Here is a 6,104-nt window from a genome sequence, read left to right as displayed (position 1 = left end):
AAAAAAAAAAAAAAAAAAATTGAATATCAACTTCTGCAACAGTGGCCAAGCTCACTTGAAGTGTCCTTGGTCTTGCACATCTCATGAGATAGAGCAGCTGTCTATAAGGTCCAGGCATGTAGGTACCAGTCAGTCTTCCCCGCTTCTCTTCCCACCTGGCAGCCTCCTGGAAAGAATCCAGACACGGCTGCTGTGATCCAGTGAATTCTGGTGGTTTGGAATTCAAGTCCACTGCTCCAAACCCATTTCCACTTTGCTAAAGCTGGTCCCCATTTGTATCAGTCAGAGGTCTGGCTGAAAACAGAATCTACCCCAGGTGGTTCACACGAAAAGACCTAAAGGGGACCACTTAGACCTTAAGGGTACCACTTAGCGAGGTGTGGGCAGGGTTAAGAGAACAAAGGATGATGAAGCCAAAGCGAGGGCCGGGACTGCAGAACAGGGGACACCCGCACGAGGTATCTGCGTGGAGATCTCTACAGCCAGGGATGGCTGTGCCTGTTTTCCACCTGTCTCTCCAAGCTTATGGGGACAGCAGGGGAGCTTGGGTGATGCAGTCTGAAAGATCAGCCTCTAGGGGCAGGGAGAAAGGTAGAGCATGAATGAGGAGCCACCCGGCAAACAGCCCCCTGTCCCTAGTGGCCTGGATAATTGCAGTGTAAGAAGAGAACTCAGGTGTTCCAACTCCCAGACCAGTACTCTGTCTGCTGTTCTAAGTTCCTTCAGCTCTCTTTTAACACATTTATTGGCACCTACTATCTACTATAGTCAATATTTGTTCCCGCTCCTTTAAAAATGCACAATGAGAATCAGGAGGTATCCCATCTTTCCTCCTCAAAACTAAACACACCCAGAAAAAGCCAGACATTACCCATTGGAAGAGAAATAGCCCCAAGACCTTTGTATTTCTACCTAATAGGTAATCTTCCCACTAGCGAACTAATTAATTTCTAAAACCTTGTTAATAACTGTGGACAATTTAAAACAAATGCAGAGATCTTCACGGATGTCCTAAACACCTAGGGATGCTGTTAGCAAGCAGGACGGGGACTCTCCCAGGTGCCTTTCTGCATATTAATGTCACTGTTTTACACGTTCTGCCTTCTAGCCTCTGACTGCATGTAAACACGTCCACATTTCCATGCATCGGTGATGAAGACAGCACCTGGAGGCACGTTTGTAATTTCAGTTGTTGCTTGAGCATTGAGGGAAGAGCTAAAACCAGCTCCCAACTCTGTTAGTACAAGAGAAAAAAAAGAATCTTTGAATATGGAAATAATAATTTTCCCTAGGACCGATCTGTTGCAGGGAGTATTATTTTGTCAGTTGTTAGTTCCTTGGAATTTTCCAGGCAAACCTTCTGCCCTCAGTTTGCTGTCTTTTGCTTTCTTGTCCTTTTTCACTTCAAGTAAATAAATAATGGGGAGGGAAGGGCAAACCTTCTGCCAAGGGAACGCAGTGCCATTTGGAAACACATATCTCAGGAGGCGCATTTTTAATCCCTGAATTAATTGCACCTTTTTTATATGCCACCCACTTCAGCAAAAAAAATAATTGAGCTTGTAAAAGCAGTTTTCAGAACCAAAATGAACCAAGAAGTAAAGGTGGAAAAGGAAGAAACTATAGCAATAAATTCTGATGGGGAAAAATGAGAGCAATTAAACATAAAACTTACTTAGCTGCCCACCAACCTAGAAAAAGAAAAACAACTGGTTGCAGCATTTTGTGTGTGTGCGTAGTTTTAGGAAACAGTTCAGCTCATCAGAAGGAAGAAAACCTTTGCCCAGTGCTTGGTTCTGAAGGAAATTTGTCAAGGATTCTTTGTTTGAAGACACTGAATAATGTCCCAATAGCAGTTTAAAAAAGAAAAAAGGAAAGCATTTTTTAAAAATATAGGGCGATTTGTTATATCTACCATTGGTGAAATCCATGCGTGTAGCATTTAAGCCTTGTTCCATCAAGTGCTTCGGTAGAGCAATCACCACCCATTCATCTCTATGGTTTGGCCTTTGCCATAAATGATTAGCCATGTGGCTACGAGTACTACATTTGGCAAACAACTTCAGTCCCACTAAATTCAGAGGCTCAATATAACTGGGTTTTTTTGTTACCTAAAAGTACACTTGGGATGCACAGCTTTATCTTATAGAAAGCTCGAGCACGAAATAGATTAAGTCCAGAAACAATAGTTTGTTCTACAGGACTGAGGTTGAAAAAAAAAATCAGGTCACATAGCACCTGGCTATTTAATATTCCTGCTGTCCATGAGCTCATCTCCCCTTTTTTCTTGGCTTTAAACCCAACTACTGGTATTTAAATCTCCAATGTTTCTTCCCTCCAGCTCTGAGTCAAGTCGCCCCCATATCTTTTCCACATACGTAATTTTTGTTGTTAATGGGCCTTTTTCATACCAAGATGCGGAATCTTTTGTCTTCTTCTAACTTTTTTATTTTTTAATGTAGGCGTTACGAAGCCTCATATCTAAATTGTTACGTCCTTGCCAGAAGCCAGAGAGGCGCTTCTGGGATTATTTATTTATCGTAACATATGGCTCAGATCTAAAAAGACTGGGCTCCCGGGAGCTGTAGTTACCACTTTATATAACACTTCCTGGTTTCCAAGAGCTTAGGGCTGAAGAAAACTCTTTCGAGATGTACACATGTACACAAAACAATTAGGAAGAGTTTGAAGCAGGAAGACACATGTTACTTTAATGAGTTCTCCGAAGTTTGCTCTTTAAATACATAACCAATAAATGAGGCAGCCCTTTCTCACTCTGCCGAATAGCTCAAAATCTTTGGAGAGCTAAGGATGAGCTTGCCAAATCTCTCTAAAAGTAGCACATTTGTTAACAAAAATCCACTTGCCATATTAAAGAGAGGGGGCTGTGGATGGAATCGATTCATTAGAAGCCAAAACTTAACCCAGCTGATGTCATTGCTAAAAATAAAAGACAAGAATGAAATGTTTGGGGGAGGTGCCACAGAGTAAATGTCTTGACAAATCACTCTTTCTCTTCTTCCGGGGCTCATTAATACAGGCAAAGGGGCAGCCTGTGCGTCAGGGATGTATTAGGAGAAGGACTCGCACCCTGGAAAAGTGGTTGGGCCTGATGGGTTCCAGGTCCCCAGGAAAGGAGTCCAAATTAACCCAAAACAATATTGTTGATTTAGGGGAAACTGGGGTTGGGCCAGAACTTCTCTGACCACCTAGATCCTTACTGGATCCTGGATACTCAGTCTTTCCTCTTCTGGATCTTTCTTCCCAGGACTTGACTGCACCCATTCCAAGTTTAGGTGGGGGAAGCAAAGGACTTTTCTTCACGCCAGCAGGCTCACTTGGTATTAGGCCATCTTCATAAGGATTTGGACGTAAACATTGACCACATATTCTAAACGCTGGATTCAAATCTTTCCAGCTCCTTTTCCAGAGGTGATCACAGCTATTTTCTAAAACACACCATCCTGGACACCAGAGGTGCTTAGACTGTCAAGACTTTTATGCGCTGTAATGGACTTAAAGGTTCTTCTTCAAACTCCTGCCCTCCTGCCTCGTCAGGGGTGGTCAGGCATGGATACAGGTTGAGGAAATTGAATACGGAGGTTTAAGGAGGGAAGACAAGACAGGAAACGAGGACGCAAGATTCAGAGACAAACCTCTTTTCCACGTGGTGCCTGAATCCAGCCCTAATGACATCCACAACCCTGAAAGGGTATTCACGCCCATCACCCCTTTACTGAGATTATACAGACCCTTGTGTGTGTCTGTTCGCTTTTCAAAGAGCTCCAAGGGTGAGGAAGCTATATCCCCTTTTCTAAATTGTGTAGTTCAATTTCAGAGTTTCTGGCAGAGTCCTTAAGAAGTCAGAAAGACTTTAAGAGCACTTTATTTATGTCCTTTATTTATTGACTATTTTCACCACCATGGTGACATAGACAAGTTTAAGTTTTCCTAAAGGAGAAACAGGCATTTTCTGTTCCCTAGCCTTCAGCTTTGTTGGTTTAATTTATTTTGAATATGCAAAACATAACACGCCACTCAAAGGCAAAACTATTCAAAAAGATGTACTCAGAGCAGTCACTTCCTGATGCCTTCTACCCAACCCCATTCCTCCATCCTGTCCCTCTGTGCCCACACACTCCCCATAGTCACCAGACTCACCAGTTTCTGCTCAATCCTTCCTATATTTGTGCCCAGATGAGCAGACACAAGTATGTTCTACTTTCTTGCACAAAAATTACCATACCAGAGATGCAAGAGCACTTTGCGTTTCTTACTTAGCAGTATGTCAACAGAAATGTTCTTAAAGAGAGGAAGCAACTTGACTTCTCCTTTGAGTCAGAGAAGTGACAAGGTTTCATCACCCTTTACCCAGGCATTAAAGCATCGTTTGTGCTGCTTGGAGAATATTAGTCCATCAGACTTTGAATGATCCCTTACTGGTACTGCTCCTTGGCTTTAGGTCTTAGGACAACCCATTTTCTTAATATTTCCATTGGGAGATACAGACTGCTGTTCTCTGCAGATGGAAACCCTGAGGCTTGTCTTAAACTGCAGTTGACATTGACAGCAGACCCCTGAGTTCAATGATAAATTCATCCCGAGGCCCTTACTAGTCTCTGGAGTGGCATTGCCAGTCTTTGCATTTGAAGCTAAACTTTGCTCTTGCGGCAAACACAACTTGGTGACGACGGTCAGTTCTCAGAGGAAAATTCTTCAAGGTGATTTTCCAGAGATGCTGTTTAAGGAAGAACGAGGTTGTGCTACTCTGTGTCTTGGCTTCTCTGTGGCTTCTGTGTGGTCATTTCTTTCCATGACTTTAGAGAGCTGCAATGCAAGCAACAAGGGCTCCACTCATTGAAATTGTTCGTGGGACTTGGAGTCAGCTCTCGAACAATAGAAGCCCTAATGCTGTTGGTCTTGGCCGAGTGTGACATGAGTCATGTGCCGTTTCAAGTACCTGATTGAACATGGGTAGAATGAAGGAGCTCTCTGGATGTTGGCCAGTGGAACAGTTCCATGTGGAGACGAGGGTTGGGGGAGGAGGGGGGCGGGAGCTGGGCTCCTAGCAGGGAAGGCACACAAGGCACAAAAGGCACACAGGGCACAGAGCAGACAGCGCCTTCCTGGCCAGTGCCGGCAACACCCTGCAGCTGGAGTTGGCAGCCTCCTCCCAGCTATGAATCACATATTTGATCGCAGCCTTCACCCTGCAGGCAGGTCTAGCCTGAACCAGCTGCTGGGCCCTGGCTTGTCACCCAACAGCCCCCTTTGTGTAAACTCTGAAAAAGCACCAGCCCATTAAAGAAAGCACTGGAATGAAGAAATCCAAGGGCCATGTTAAATGAGGATGGCAGCCATTTATGTCCTTTTGGTAGAGCAACCGTGTCTAAACAACACCCGCTCATAAGTGCTCCTGAAAGAGGGCTTTTCACTAGGGTACGGGCCTCTGCGAGCTGCTCTCTGGGAGGGGGCAGTTTGTTGGAGGGCTGGGATTGTCACCGTCAAGGGGACAGGCCCTGTGTGGTCTGGAATGTCTCCCTTGTGGTAACTCTAAGTTACCATGAAGGGGAAGAAAGGATACAAGAGAGAAACACTCAATATTCCTGGAGTGATGTTAAGAGCATGCCGCAAGCCCCAAGAGTGGCCAGAGGTTGGCTCTGTTTGGTTTCTGTGTGTCTGTAAACGGACCCCACTCAGTTTAGCAAACAGAAACTGGCACAGCATCTGGGCCCTTTGTCTAGTTTTCATTCGCATACCCTTGTGGTCTGAGCACCAGAAAGGAATTCATGAACACTGGTTACCTATTGTTCACAGACTCCCTGGGTTGTGTGAACAGAAGTTTTTAGTTTGGTATCTGATGAAAATATTGGAAAACTATGAATAATATAATAATCTCTTTGTTTATCCGACTTCTCTGCTCCAAAAGACTGGAATTTGAAATATTATTTTACCTTCTTACAACATGTCTCTGCTACATGGAGAATTCCAGGCAGGCAATCTACATCTTGAGAGAAAATTAAGGTCTGGAAAAGTGAGTTGATAGGTGAAGTGCACATCCGGGCCTAGAGTCTAGGCTGTGTGCCTTCCATTCTCTGCGAAGT

General features: G+C 44.2%; 1 protein-coding gene across 1 annotated transcript in view; it reads left to right on the top strand.

The window, feature by feature from the left end:
• Positions 1–6,104, top strand: part of LOC105814736 (tyrosine-protein kinase SgK223) — a 92,126-nt gene that overhangs the window by 47,429 nt on the left and 38,593 nt on the right. The window lies entirely within an intron of this gene.

This window comes from Propithecus coquereli, unplaced genomic scaffold (assembly GCF_000956105.1).
Source record: "Propithecus coquereli isolate 6110/MARCELLA unplaced genomic scaffold, Pcoq_1.0 Scaffold304, whole genome shotgun sequence".
Classification (NCBI taxonomy): Eukaryota; Metazoa; Chordata; class Mammalia; order Primates; family Indriidae; genus Propithecus; species Propithecus coquereli.
This window is presented reverse-complemented; position numbering and strand designations above follow the sequence as displayed.